The sequence below is a fragment of the Pseudopipra pipra genome, chromosome 9 (genome assembly GCF_036250125.1).
Source record: "Pseudopipra pipra isolate bDixPip1 chromosome 9, bDixPip1.hap1, whole genome shotgun sequence".
Taxonomy (NCBI): domain Eukaryota; kingdom Metazoa; phylum Chordata; class Aves; order Passeriformes; family Pipridae; genus Pseudopipra; species Pseudopipra pipra.
The window spans coordinates 15517262-15533580 of NC_087557.1; the positions used below are offsets into that span (position 1 = coordinate 15517262).

At 38.7% G+C, this 16319-nt stretch overlaps 1 long non-coding RNA gene across 1 annotated transcript; it reads right to left on the reverse strand.

Annotated features, from left to right (window-relative positions):
* Positions 1 to 4047: 4047 nt before the first annotated feature.
* LOC135418556 (uncharacterized) lies at positions 4048 to 11442 on the reverse strand. Its single transcript, XR_010432517.1, has 3 exons — positions 10161 to 11442; positions 5225 to 5374; positions 4048 to 4429 (listed from the first exon to the last, which is right to left on the reverse strand). It is a non-coding gene; the product is annotated as an uncharacterized LOC135418556 (long non-coding RNA).
* Positions 11443 to 16319: the final 4877 nt, after the last annotated feature.

The window sequence follows — 16319 nt, forward strand, 5'->3', positions numbered from 1 at the left end:
CAGACATTGCACACTCACGAATTCCAAATAGGATTTGATGTTGATTGTTTCTGGGGGTTTTTTTAACTCAAGACACATCTTTTGCCTTTTACCTCCCTAGTTGCAACAGAGATCACATCCTTGACAAAACAATTTGGTGAAAGCTGTACCCAAAGCCTGCCTAAAAGAGGCAAATTGAACAAAGGTAGCACAATTAAAACACGTAGATCCCTCTTTTAGCAACACATCTCCTCTTTGCTATGGGATAAAATGGCCCAAGAGGCAGCATTCCACGCTAGTGACCACAAAGAATTTTGTGAATCCTTGGGAAAAAAGTACAACATCCCCAAAATCTTCACCATTTATTCTTATCCTCCATAGAGCTGCCATCACGTAATTCTGTTGTCACTGACTGTCCTCTGATTAAGGCTGGAGCCTGATACACTCTGCCTTTTCATGGGGACATGGGAGCAAATGACTTCCATATACTAGGCAGTGCTGGGATTTACCAGTGGTGCTGGGATTCCAGAAACTTCCCTCTGATCTGGAAATGAAAGTCTATGTAGAGGATTTGACACTATATGTCAATGAGTTAGCACGGATATGAACTGAAGGCAGAACACAGACCTAGCTGAGGAACAGAAATTTTAATGTAGAACCGAATTTTCCTTCTGATGACCATAACAAATGCTTGCTGGAAAGCAGAAGGCAAATAAGGGATTTGTGAATCTCTCCTATGGTGAGATTAGGTCCACTCTCATCTAAAAGGCTGATGAAATTCTCCAACAAGAAAGAATTCTCATTTTCTTGTGACCAAAACTCCAGGTACTGGAAGTGTCAAATCTTTAATTGTAAAATAAGCTACACTTTTTATTTAGGTTTATTCTTTTTTTGTTTGTTTTGTTTTGTATCTTTGTTTTTCATAAAGGACTAAACCAAATACCTGAATTTTAACAAGACAGAACCAAAATCAAGACTCCAGTTTTGTCACTTGAACCTAAAACTGCTTCTCTGTAATTGAAAGATTCTCTTCTCCATTAATGAAGTTCACATTACACGCCCTGTATCTCCATTAGGTTTAAGAAACATGGAGCCATCTCTGGTCAGCAATAAGCAAAGAGATTCCTACATCAACTAGGTTTATTAAAACTCCACTGTCCCCTCTCTTTTTTTCCACATACCACTAAATTTTAAAACAACATCAAGATAATAATAGGCAGTCCAATCCTACCAAGGCATGACCTTGTCAAATCATGATCAAAAGAGATGAGCATGCACACTCCATATTTTTTCCCAAAGGGTATGGTACAGAGCTGAGAAAGACCATCGGAGCTAAGATTGGAAACTATAAAATACGTGTCACTTCAAAAATATATTTTATTTTCCCTTCATTTCAATTATATTAATGCTAATCACAAAAAAAATCCATGCATGTAAGAATCCACTGCACATTCCTTGCTCAAAGAAAGAAATAATAGAAAATGTTTGGGTTTATGTAAAAATAAAAACCATAAATATTCTAACAGTTTTCTGATACAGCAGAAATACTAATCTAGTGCATTTGAAACTGGAAAAGGAGAACAATTGATCTTAACTTTGAAACATGCAAAAGTAATTTCCTTATGATCTTTTGCCATAGGAAATGAAACCAGTCAATTCAAATGTAGAGAAGTTGATCTTGTTTAAAAGGTGCTTGGCTCTCTAATTACATGAGAAGTACCTTTCTTTAATAATTCATTAGAAATATGGGGGGGGCAATATAAAGTCTAAAAATATATACCATGTAAACTACTGTTGAACGGCTCTCTTAAAATTAAAAGCTGAAATTCTTTGACTGTCTCATTTTCTAGCAGAACACAAGAAAGGAATATTTTAGTTGGTTCTCACCCTCCAGGCAAAGTAGTATAAAACCTCTGGCCTGATTCCAACCCCATTATCAAAGGACCACTCACCTAATCTAAAAAAGCAGCTCTTCATCAATTTATCATTAACAAGAGCATTACAATATAATGTAGGAAAACGGCTTTTCACCAGGGATTCAGTTAATGGGAGTCTAGAGCCACATAACAAGCATGGCAGAAGATGTTCCACAGTAGGTGAAGATAATATACATATATTCTACACAAAGAATACTGCAAATAACTCCTCTGTTGTTGATGAGCTCTCTCAAATACTTTTTTTTAATTTTAAAAGTTGAAGTTTCTTTTAATTCTACAGCAGCATACATGAATGTAAAGTAATTAGCTGCTGACTCCCTATGAAAATATTTTATAAAATATATTTGGCATCAGTGAAAGTGTGATTCTGGTAGGTTTTGTGGAATTTTGCTAGTGTTTATTCCTGTTCACTCTCTATCCCACTACTTCTAAACTCAGGAATTCAAAAATCACAAGCCAAGCATCCAAAATTCAGGTTAGTTAAGATATCAAAAAAACTATGTAAGAGATTTTTGACTTTTTATCCTCCTTCTGAGGATTACAAATTTTCTTCTCAATCTAAATCCACAGTCCATGGGGTGAACAGGCTATTTTATAATGTTTAAGCAGAAACTGAATTTTGACATACTTCTATGAATTCTGCAGCTGAAACTTTAAGGAAAATGTTGATATTGTAAGGCAAGCCACAAACTCACAACTGATGAGTCTCACATCAGTACTTAGGCTGTTGTGCCACCCTTGGTCATTAGGTCATGTCATTGCTCTGTCACATCCCCCAGCAGGAAAAACTCAAGCCAGACTAGGGCAGGTAAGTAACTTTTTTATGCGGCTCACCAAAGCCTGCAATACAGAGTTGGTAACACATTTTTGAGCTGAGATCAGCTTGGAGACAAAAGACAGTATCTGTTCTAGCCTAAAACTTGCCAATGTAAAGTTAACCCACCAATGATGCTTGAAGGAAGTGGAACAGCAGAATGAGCTTGTATCAGATCAGCACTTTGCATCATGAGGCTGCTGCTTTTTGGGGACCTTCGCAGGAGTCGTGAAGCTAACTGTATCACATGGCCTCATCTGAACTCAAAAGAATAAAGAATACTTTATGGATAGAGCATGCTGGAGTTTCACAACAAAACCAAAAAGAGAGTCTCACACCATTAGTATTTCTAAAATAATTTCATTTTAAGAGAGACAGACATTGGTATACTCCTAATATGATGTTTCCCTAGCATACAGGTTTACTCAACTGTAATACTCTAAGATACTTAAAAACTTAAGTATTTTGGACTTATCTGGTGGAAATGAACTATTTTCCAACAGCTCTAAGAAATTAATCCATTACAGGCCATACAAAAAATTCTTGGGTCTAAGTGAAGACAAAATAAATTAGGGGGGAAAAAAGCCACGAAATTCACTTACCTTCGGTAAATGAATAGATCTGATGAAATAGTGACCTGCGTGGCATTTACATCACTTTGACTCAGATCTAGGAGTGAAGTATGTATCCTGAAAAACATACCAAGTGTTGCTATACGTAACAGTTCATCTGATCAGCAATGCAGGTCACAGCAAACACTTCACCCCAGTGCTCAGCTTACTGTGCGGGCTCCCCGCAGAGTGGAGATGAGTTCAAGGTTACTACCCTGAAATTTGAAGTGCACTGCAGGACTGGCTCCAGCTACCTGTGAGACCTCCTTCCCCTTCTCTGATCATGACCTCCCATGACAGCTGGGTTCCTTCAAACAGTGAATCCGCCAGCCAAACAGGCAAGATGCTCCTGAGAGGAGGAGATGACTTTTGGAGGAGCTGGATGTGGACTATGGACCTTCTTCCCTGAGGAGAGAAAAATAAACTCACTTGCAAACTTCGTTGTAAACCTCATTCTTCCAGCTGAACATCCCTCAATAATTTCTACAAACAAAGCAAAATTCTATAAAATAATCAAACTCTTTTCCTGACAGGCTGAGAGCAGACAGAGGGGAGTGCTTCATACACAAAGATGCATTCACACACACACACAAACACACACTGCTCTTAGTAACAAAGTATTTTGATATTACACTGCATGAGGGTACACAAGAGCATATTGAGACCAAACAACACAGCTACAGTGATATTTCAGAAATAGGATTAGGAGATGTACTACACTGAATGAAATATGTAATTAAGTACTCACACAGATATTTGATGTTCTTGCTGTTGGCCTCTATGCATTGCCAAAAGCAACTGGTATCCTGATACACAGCTTAAACACAAAAGCAACATTCTTTCTTAAAATACTTTGAGCATCATCGGACTGGGGATACTCACTTCCTTCCAAAGTGGCTGGTGGTCTCTCCTTACAAGTTTTTTTTGACAATAGCTTCATATAACATGGCAGATCCTTTGCTTTTGACTATTTCCCTTCAAATGAGGAAGAACAAGACCAGAATGGGGACGCGTCCCCAAAGCCATGTCCTGTCAATATTTTCAGGATTTCCCCCTTCCTTTGTATGACCTGACACAAAGAGGCAAAACTGAAAAAAAGGACACAAGAGTCAGGCACACCAAAGTGAATTATGTCAGTAGAAACTCTCCACTTTGATAATTTCAAAATATTTCATTTTTATTTCAATTTTTAAAAGGCATTTTGTAGTCCTATTCATGAGATATTTAAAACTAGACAAGTGATTGCGTTCTGTTTCAGACTCATCAAATCAGTATGCTTAAAACCCCCAGGAAGCATCTTCCAAGAATTTACTGGCATTTACTTATTCCTATTAACTGCTTTAGTTTCAAGGAACTGACATCTTCCAGGGGAAAAAAACTTTCCCAGAAAATTCCTAGCCAAACCCAACAAAGAACATCCTTCTGCAAGGTCTCAAGAAAAAGTTTGGAGTGGTTTTCCCTGAGGGATTGTGCTGTTAATGGTGGACATTAATTTCCATGTGTGACAAAGTCAGGTCAAACCCATCAAGAAGACACACAGTTGACTTCCCTCCACACACCACCACCATGGAACCCCCAGACTGCATCCCACCCCAGGAAGGTGTGAGGGAACACACAGATTGCAGCACCTTCACAGGAAAAGCCCGATTTCAGAAAACACAGCACCTGCACCACTTAGATATCTGACCAGGAAAACCACAACAGCAGCAGCGAAGGAGGAGAACTAGGCTGAGAAGCTGTAGGAGCAGCAGTAGGAGATAGGGATAAAGGTTACTGAAGGTCAAGTACAGCTGGCGCATTGCTGCTGGCACGAAATTGCTGCTGCATTCCAGGAAATCATTCCCTCTCATCTTCCTGAGCCTGTCACATCCTATTTCACTTACTGGTTCCTTTTCAAGGTGTTCGTCTTATTTGTCTCCTTGGGTTTGCTGTTTATCTCCATTTATTCTCAGCATAATTTGAGGCTCATTGTTTGAATTCTGTGACTGGTGGGCAGGTGGGGGAGAGTTAACCTGTGTAATGATTTGGAGAATCTATGTGGGAAGGAAAGAGAACAAGATTAGTAGAAGTGATTACAGCGGGAGTTGTGATGGGAATATCATTTCACCAGAGTGAGCAGTGGGGAACCAGCTGGCCTGTGTCTTGTCATTTTTGCAGAGAAAACCGAACGAGCCACGTTACTCTGTGTGAGCCATGTCTGGGAGCTATAAAATTACCTACTGATGAATAAGCTGGAAAGTTGTCTGAAATAAAGTTCAGGAAGCACTAACATACCTCACACAATTCCAGCTATATGGTAATGTATGTTAGATAATTAGCACCAATGGGTAAGAGGCATGAATACTCATCCATCGAAAGTAAAGCATTAGCATATATTTAGGAGGTTACAGTTAAATTTATCATGAGCTACCTGCCTCTGCTGGAACAGTTCTTACAGCAGGAATCTTGGTCTTCTTTGGAAAAAGGTATTAGGACTTTACATTTGGCTTGCAGGGGGTTCTTCTGAAGAAACCAAAGCTCGCTAGTCACAAAAGAACTGTGGAAACTGCCCCCCATAACCAGCCTGGGCCTGCAGAGCCAGTGGAGCTTTGGGGTGGCCATGGGGAGGAATGGCTAGGGCTGCCCCATGCCAGGCAGAGATGGTCCCAGCTGGCACCAATCAACGCTCTGCAGGGCATGGCTGAGCCCCTCAGACATGCATGGGGCAACTCTGGGAAAACATCAAAAGGAAGGGCAGAAAATGCCAGGTGAAGAAAAGAGGAAGGAACAGCAAGGTCAGAGGAAGAGGTGTTCCACAGCAGAGTAGACACTGCAGCCCATGGTGGACCCCACACTAGCACAGACACTCCTGATAGGAATGCAGCTCCTAGAGCCCGCTCTGAAGCAGAGGAAAGGTGCATAGAAGAAGGAGAAGCAGAGAACTGTGATGGACTGATAGCAACCCCCAGCCCCACTGCACCATTCAAGGTGGGTGTAGAGGAACCTGGAGTGAAGCTGAACCTGGGTAAGGGGGAAGGAAAGGTATTTTAACATTTGGTTTTCTGTTTCTCACTACCCAAGTTAATAATTAAATGTTTATTTTAACTAGCGATAAATTAAACTAATTTTTCCCCAAGTTGAGTTGAATATTTGAGGGAGACTGGCTCCTAGCTCCTTCTGAGCTTAGGAATCAACATCTACATTTTCACTTTAGGACAAGTGCAGATGGATTTGGAGCAACTTGCTTTCTCCAGAGGCAAGACACAAAGTCAGATCATCAGCTGTGCCTTGCAGGCAACAGGACCTAAACTTTTGAATTACAATCAGCCATGTCTTGAATTCATGACACAGCTTCTGCCTCCTCCTGACATCGAGCCCAGGATGAAGAATTATCTTCTCTGGTCCTAGTCATGATTATAATATATTTTAATTTTAGCACTGTAGTATGTTGATATTTGCACTGTGCAGGATTTTGATCCTGTTGCTAATAGTTTACGAGTTAACTGAGTAAAAGATATTTTGTGCTCTGAATCTCCTGGGTAAACGACAGTTACGTTAAACTTGTTTCCTGGATGTCTCATCCACTATTATGTTTGTAAAGCAATTCACATTAAGAATGCTCTGTTTTTACATTCTTGCCCAGGCATGATTTTTTTTTTAATTTTTTCATCTGTTTCTTTTGGGAAGTTTAAGAAAATACCTATAAGTTACTGTTGAATTAAGGAGAAAATAATCCTCTACTTGTTCAAAGGAGAAAAGCCCAGAACCTCACTTTTTCATCTACACAGTCCTAGAAATAATGCTGAGGTTTTATCATTTCATGTATATTGCAAAGCCTAAGTAAAAACCACTTGCATCTTCTGAGAACAAAAATGAGAAGGAATAAGATGAATAAGAAATGCTACCAGGAAAAGACAGAAAACTAAGTGTAAATGGAGGTAAGCTACAGCTAAAGTGGCTGTAACGTTACTCACGGATGGAATACTTGCACACACTCTGATATATAAAATCTGCAATTAAATTTTAAAAGAAATTCCTAAACCAAGGAATTGGTTCATTAAAGAAGGATAAAAATGTTGAGATTTGAGGGCTCTACTGTTGTCTTGGAATTCTTTTTTTCTTCAGGAGTCATTGAAATTTCTGTCTTTGATAAAGGCAGAGTTGCTTCATATACTGACCTAATGGTGCTCATGCAAGACTATTTGCAGATTGTATTTTAAAAAGAACATATAAAGAAAAGCATTTTTGAGGGACAAATCTTGTTTCTGTTCACATACCCAGACTCAGACTAAGCAGTTCTCTTATTCAGAGTGCAGAAGTGGAAACCTAAATTTAAAACAAGAAGTCAATATTTCTTTGTGACATAGTTGGGATATACCACCAGAAGTTAGGAAATTGAAGAGGTCACGTATCTGACGCTCAGAAGCACATCTGCACCTGCTTAAAACTTACACACTGGTCATAACAGGATCTTGCAGAAATAAACTAATCAGGATCAGAGGCAAAAAAGGAGGTTCTTGATAAATCCAGACAGAACAGCCATCTGAGAATGCCCTCTTCCCAAGTTGCTCAGAAAGCACAAGAATAAAGTTGAAGCTTGTGTTTTCATATAGATTTAACTACATAAAGCCAAGCAACCCAGTGATGAAGACTGGCAGAGAGATTCATTCCAGAGTAACCAACTAGATTAAAAAACTAACATGAGACATGGAAGAGGCCCTGATGTTGATCTGGCAAAATAGCTTTTTTCCTCCTCTTCATTTTTTAAGGTTCTGGGACATCTGAAGGGAGATCAGGAAATGCATTTGCTATTCAGCTCTTCACACTACCAGGATTAAGAGAGCAAGAGCTGTAGAAACACCTAACGGAGGTGCCTTGGAGAGAAGGAAAAGGCTGCAGACAGCCTTTGGAGAAAAATGGTTGGAGAAAAAAAGAAAGGATACTTACATTCATTTTACAATTTTCACCCCCCACCCTCAGAAACAGGGAAATACAAGCAAAGCAACATAAAGAGTAACAACATGTTTTCTGTGTTATTTAAAATACTCTGAATACAGAAATTGAAATATTCTTTTCTTTCTTTGATTTATCCAGTTGCAACTGTTTAGATAGAGAGGAAAATCAAACCAAACATGAGCATTCACTCTTATTTGCATGACTGTCAGTGTGAGCTGAGAAAATTCAGCTCTTTTAAGAGGATATCTGCCCCTTGTTTTTCCTGATCACTGTGCATTACTGTGCATAACCATTGTTATGCTCAGAACTGCTGAGGACACTGCTGAAACAATATTAGCTTCTTTCCAGAGCAGAGAGGTTTGCCTGAAGTCCATGTAAATTGACTTCCTGAACACTAGAGTGATATACATAATTTTGGTGTTTATAAGTATATCCTATTTTGTTTGTTTTTATAATTTTTATCACAATATAAAATTACTACAAATTTACAGAATGGTTTTTTCAAACACTGTCAGTACCTACGTGAACTGAATTTTTTTACTTAGAAACAAGAACACTAGATATTCTTTAAGAGCTACAACAGACACATACAATTACAAGTAACTGTATATGCAGGAAGTCCTGGGGACAGTGGTTAGGCAAGGTTTGAGTATTAGATATGTTACCAAACAGAAAAGGGATTAAAATTACAGGCTTGGTACCAGAAAAATCTAAGTAAGCACAACTTTGCAAAAGAATAGAAACTTGCTTGCTTCAGAATAAATGGTCTCTACATGAAGCTTCTGGAGAACAATAACCATGGAAAAGCTAAACCCAGTTTACTTCAGATTTAAAGAGACTTTTATAGAATCATTCCTGACATCTGTTTAGTTATGTTTCAGGTTTGGTTGTGGAAGTTTTGCAGAACCTTAAAAAAACCCAACCAAACAAACCACATCACCCTCTCTCCAATCTACATTTTATAATAGAACACAGCCTTTACAGATTCAATAAATTATTCATGGAGAAGGCAATATTACTATTAGACCCTGGGGTCTTGGGCTCCCTGCATGTAAAAGATCTAACTCTACACAATCAATCCAGCAGGATAACTGTTATACTCTACTTAACCCAGATTGCCTAACAGGGTTTGAAAATGGATTAGTGGATGATGAGCTTGTTTTAAAAGCAATATTATCTCCCTGAAAAGCAGAGGATAATTCCTACTAGCTGTTTTAAGAAATAAAATGATCCTAGGTTGGAAAGAAACTTTTCACGTGTTCTCTTAACTACCTAGACATTGACACATACAATGACTGGAGACATGGGAGGAGAAGCTAAGCATCAAAACAGGTATAAGTCAAAAACATGACCACTACACAATATTTGTCTTAGACTCTTAGAAAGAATCTAGACTGACAAGAGGGTATGGAAACTGGCTTACTATTGCAAATTCTCTGAACATCCTCTTTGAAGGGGCAAGCAAGATTTCTGGAATGGCTACAACTCTTCACCATTACAGCAACTCCCACAAGTAATACTGATATACAGAGGATACTCTAACATGTTTGTAATTAGAGAGAGAGGTGTAGAGGTGAAAGCATTCTAGAGATCAAACGGTTCATTGCTCTCTATTTTTAGTGACTAACTGAACATCCAAAATAAACCAGCAGAACTTACTGTCTGTAACGATGGGCGCAATTTTTATTTTTCACAGAAATGTCTGCTTGCTATCAAAACACTATGCTATGGTCATTTTTTATTTTGCACTTGTCAAGATAGCTCTGTTTTTCTTGCATGCATGCATTTTGTTTGTTCATAATATTCCCCTGAAACAGAGAAAAAGGCTAAAAATAGCTCCAGGTTGGAGTGGACATAGAAAAGGAAAAGCATAGGGAGACTTACCTCTACAAGAAGACATGTTGGGAGTCCATCAAGTAGATCAGAGATGTGCTCTTCTGGAAGGTCTATGGGGAAGCCCTGTTCTCATTAACATGCTAGCAGCCATCAAGCCTCAACAATGCCAAAGTTGGAGTCAGGAGTATTCTGCAGAAGACAACTTCCTGCTTAAACTGAGAAATATACTGAGAAATTATTATTTAATATTATATTGAGAAATATTCTAGACCTGTATTATGACAGTATCTCACCAAAGGGTAGTGTTGAAAGAATACAATAGAACATCCATTGAATAGGAGTTTTAATTTTAGAACTGAGAGTGTGTCTCAATATCCAATGCCAACATTTACAAGATTCCAGACAGAGAATAGAGACATATTATGAACTACCTGTAGAATCATAGCATTGTTTAGGTTGGAAAAGACCTTCAAGGACATTGAGTCCAACCATTAACCCAGCACTGCCAAGTTCACCACTAAAACATGTCCCTAAGTTCACATCGTTTAAATACCTTCCAGGATGGTGATTCCACCACTTCCCTGGGCAGTCTGTTCCAATGCTCAACAGCCTTCCTTTGAAGAAATTTTTCCTAATATGCATCTACTGGAAACAGTTCATATTCTGAATATCAAATCTTCACAGCAAACTGTTCATAGGCAAGCCCTAGGCTGAAAGATGTTCGCATAAAACATTAGTTGAATAAATTCGAACTAACATATTTCTGGATCCAGTAGAGCAATTTGTAAGAACATTATCTACCACTGGCATACATGGTCACTCCAGGATTCTGTGAAAGCAAACAGAACTCCAGAACCCACAACATTTTTCACTGTTGTAAATATATCTCTCTTGTTAACAAAATGGCAGCATGACAAATATAACACAGGAGCACTGCTAGACCCCCTTTGCTTAGCACATTTTCTCTCCTTTTATTCTTCAGAACTTTTTCTCCCAACATGTTTTTTGTTTTTCTGTGCTGCTACCTGGCTCTTCCTTTTCAGACAGGCTCTTCTTGACAGTTATCGGGGTTTAACATACTGTACTAGGAGGCTCGTGAATATTGCTCTTTGATTTTTAGTGCTTTATGATGAATGGCTAGAAATCATTGCTGTAGAAAAAAAAGGGAAAGAAAAATAGTTTCTAAAAACCTTTGTGCTATTGAATTCTTTCTGCAAATTCTCCAGCATTGATTTGCTTTGCTACAGGACTGTCACTCTGCATGCTAGATGTCATACACCTTTCCCCCCCTACACCCCAAGACAACAAGATATAAAGTGGGAAAAATAAGAATATGAACCCTAAGTGTAATTAGGATGAGTCCTTTCTTACATTTTTCCTTCTTGATTTTTTATTCCTTTGTTTTTAAAGTCTTTCCAGATTTGTTTAAATTTGAGGTACTTTGTGTTTTGAAGCCTTTGTCACTTCATAACAGACCCCCAGGTCTTTTTTTATTACCTAAATAAAATCAGGGAAGCAAGAATTAAAGTGGTGGGAGGCCCAAGATGGAGCAGGGTCCTGCCAGAGACCTGCAGCCCATGGAGAGGGAAGCCCACGCTGGAGGAGCTCATTCATGAAGGACTGCACCCCATGGAGGAGTGACCCACAGGACAGCAGTTTGGGAAGAACTGCTGCCCAAGGGATGGACTCACGCCGGAGAGGGAGAATATGGAAGGAAGGGGGGCGGGGGGAGAAGGTGTTTTTAAGATTGTTTTATTTCTCACTCTTTGGATCTTATCCTGTTAGTAATAAATTTAAGTAATATCCCCACTTTGAGTCTGTTTTGCCCATGAAGGTAATCAGTAAGTGACCTCTCCCAGCTCTTAACTCATGAATCCTTAGTTTGTTGGGTTTTTTTCTCCTCTGTCCAGTTGCAGAGGGAGAGTGAGAGAGTGGCTTTAGTGGGTACCTAGTATCTGGCTAAGGTCAACCCACTACAGTTTTTTTGGTGGCCTGTATGGGGAAGTCATGAGGATTTTGAGATAAGGATAGTAACTGGGAGAGGTAACGGGCAAAACAAGTACTGAACAATGTTAGAGAATTAAATGATTGTAGGAAATTTTTGCTGTAATTGTGGTAAAGGTCCTTGTTTTCCTCCAGAAAAACAAGCTTCCTCTTCTCATTGCTTAGCAGGAAAATAGTCCAAAGTTGTGAACACAAATATATACAGCAAAGTTTATGTTCTGTATTTTTAATTCTTTGTAAGACAATAAGTCAAAGTATATACCAATCCAGGACATACTGCTAGTTCAAATACAATAGCAATTCCCTAAGAACATATATACCCAAGGTCTGTCAAGCACTGCTGATGTCAGGGAAGCAACTAAACTAATTTCCACCATCTGAAGTCTGTGTTCTTGGAATTGGATCTCAGTCTTCTCTATTGTTCCCATGAACTTAAAAATACATTTTTGGCTTTGATCTTTCTCCTTCTGTTTCTAAGTGCCATAATTTCCCAGTCTGGATTAATGAAACACACAGAAGCTGGTGGTCCCTGCCACAGAGGGCCAACAGCCTACAAGCAGTAACAAAGAGCACAGTGCAACTATCAACAAGGGAAGGAAAAGACACATTTCTCGGTGAACTCACATCTGGATTAAAAAGTTCAAATTTATCACTTTCATTTTGTTATCCTTGTGTGAATGATAAGCTTCAACTGCAGAATAGTTCAGCAGTTCCCCCTTTCAAAATTCATGTGCTTAAAGCACACACAACAGTGACTTTACAACATTCAACTTTACCAAACTTCTTCAGCATGATGGAAAAAACACAGAAGAATACATTTCACAGTATGGCACAAGTGGCATCTTGCAATTCTTGGTCTATGATTTCAACATATTTCTAGACCTTTCTTACTAACTGGTTGCAACATGGAAGAACTCATGTATGAGTTCATGCATGCCCAGGAACAAGGAAAGGCTGTGACTTAATCTTGAAGATATACATGCTAAAAAAATTTAAAAACAGAATAAAAAAAACCAAACACTTTTTTACTTTAATAACCATAGCTAATGCTGCCAAGAGGACCTAGGTATGGATCAAATGCGTACACACAAGAGGGAAGAGGAAGGTAATATGGGAGACATAATCAGCTTGTTTGAACACCACACTATAGTTACACGATGTGGTTGTGACCACGTGTCTGTGCCTGTCTACATTCAGACCAGAGGTTGCACAACAAGATGAGTATCACTTCCCACATTGAAACTTGGCAATTTCCCAGGGAGGCTTGTAGGAAGCAGACCCGTGGGCCTTGCAAATCATGCTGCTTGTCCCCATGGCCTTACACAGCTGAGGCTTCCCTAAGGCTGGGTAGAGAACCAACTGCAGCCATGTCAGCCCACATTCCTCACTGCTATTTGTTGCTCTGTGAAATGCATCAAACTCTTCAGTGAAGAGGTTCTTTGCATTTCACCTGTACCTTCTAACATTACACAGGTAGCCAGATCCTGTCCCCTCATCTGCTGGCTAACAAGCGAAGAAAACTCTCAAAATTAAACAGAAAACCAGCATTCTGTCTTGCACGACCACGGAGTGGGCACTCAGAACACCCATCAGTATAGTACTAGGATCATGTGTGTAATTGTGCTTTCACCAAAGCTAACTGATAAAGAACAAAAGTTAGCTGGAAGACACATCAGTACTCTCTAGTCCTTAGTAACTGGTGCGTTAAAAGGTTCCACATGACATGTGTCATTTCACTAAGCAGCCATTTTGCCCTGTGAAATTAGAGTGCCAGGGTCTCAGATGAATATGTGGCTCTCGGCTTTAAGGTCACAATTTCTTCCTTGCTAAGCCTAACTTCTTTTCTCTGTTGCACCAGATCAGTCTGATGGATTTAACGGGATTCGTGGGATTTCCTTTTCCTGATAGTCTACTATATTTAAAGGCAAGAAACACTGTTTTGCTTTTTTTTTCCCCCAACAGTTCCATAAAATAGCTCCATCTTCTAGGGGTCTACATTAAATTTTTTAATACTACAGAGAATCCTTGATTTGCAAAGGAATATTCAGAGCAGAAGAGGCTTCCTTTGCAACAACACCTCTATTCTTCAACTTTTGTAAAGTTCTCTTCACAAAGTTCCAAAACACTGTTTTAGAGGCAGAGCACTGAGAAAGCATAACATTAAGTTAAACTTTTTTTCTTTTGTTCTGGAGTGTGCATTTTGGGGCAGGGTTGTTAAGCAAGGAAAATAACAAAAGTTCCTCTCCTGAAAAGGTCATTTTCTGGCAGGAGTTTCAGTTCATACTTATTAAATGCTCACATGGAGCTGAGTGTATCGTTTGTTTACGTTAAAACTAGAAACAAGATTCAGTTCCACATTCAGAATTTGTATGTTGTGTTTCAGCCTGGAGCATATTTTTACCATTAAGATATAAACCCTTAAATTAAGAATTTATCATAAAAATACACAACTCTCTCGGAACACACAGTGCAAACATCACCACTATGACGATAAAAATGATTAAATGCTATCATTCCGTTCAAGACATTGCCAACAGATTTTGTGTTAACTGCCTGCAATTAAAGGTCTGTCTCTTAATAACATATTAATATGAATTCTGCCAGTACTTTTGTAGCTTCCAAAATATTATTAAAATAAATAAGTTCAGGACGAGAAAGAGTAACACAAACAGGAAAACAGACTGTTTCAGAATTATAAAAATGCTAGGCAATAGAGAGTTCAGTTTTAATATAAACTTGAATTTCCTAATACAGGTTACCCAGAGTAGGAGTCAAGTTCTGTACTAATCTGATTTAACATGCCTGCCTGAGAGTACTGAGCACTCAAAACATTGTACTCTGTAACCTCCAGGAGCATCCTAATGAACTGGGGGAGCAAGATTAAACTGAAATAAATATTTTTTTTTTTAAAGTACGGTAGAAGGGCAGCAAGAAGATTCGTACTGGAAGTACATTGCATATTTTTTTCAGTCTCTTTACTAGTCATTACAAATAAGTTAGCTAATTGCTAAATAACAAAAAAAAAAAGACCTAATTAGAGTAATTAGAGTAGTGGCTTAGACAACTGTGTGTATTCAAAGTTAAAACTTAATTAGGAGTTAAAACTATGTTGTTTTATTGATGTGTACTTAGCATTTTTAGCCTTTTAAACATTAAATGGAGGTTCACTTAGGAAGGGATATTACAATGAAACATTTAAATACATTGCTAATTTTCTACTCCAGTTAGTGATACTTGCCTTTCTCCTGACACAGTCACTAGCAAAAAAAGAGCAAAATGAGAAACCTGCCAAACATGAGCAAATATTTTCACCTTTTTCCTAGAGTAAATGATTGCCTCTGAATTGCCACTCTTCTTATTCCAGTTTTATTCTTTTCATTTGTCGGCAAGGGAATTCATATGCTTCAGCTCCCCTCCTTCCTCCCAACAATGATACTCTGCTAATAAACTCTTACTGCTTTTTCCTATCTATCAAAACCACTGCATAAATCGCTGCCTCACCACTCAGCCACACATACTGCTGACCTCCCTTGGGAACAGTGAGCAGAACCCTGTGCCAATCAGCAATTATAAGATAATGGTACTAAAAAGCCTGAACCTGGGAGTTATTCAGTTGCTCTGCCAACCCTTGCAGGACTCTTTTATGTGCCTGGGAATTAAGTAATTAACAGACTAATTTATTGTTCACTATAAAGGACTTCTCTCTCTAGTCAGGTTTGACATCATCAAAATTCACCACCACATCAGAACATGACAATTCTTCATCCTCATTTCCAGAAGAGAAAGAAATCTATGAAAACATTGCTTCATAGCTCAAGTTTGCTTTGAAAAAAAAATCAACCCAAACCATAAAAAAAAAAATCACTGTCACAATTTGAGTATTGTCCTCCAATACAAACACACATGGCTTAAATAAAGGGAGTCCTAAACTGACAAGACCTGGAGAAGCCAAAGCTATAATTCAAGTAGGTTGTGGATACATTGATGTTCCTCACTCTGTAAAGTAAAGGACGACTTTTTTTAACCATTGTGTGGACTGCATGGCATGGCCTAGAACATTTTGCCTACGGAAGCCAGGTCATTGATATAAAGGACAACCTTTAACTACTGATGGCAATGAACGTTTCTGCTTTAGCTTACAGTGAAAGCCATAGCCAAGAGATGAGTGTTTAAGCACAGTATTATAATCTGTTTTCTAGCTGA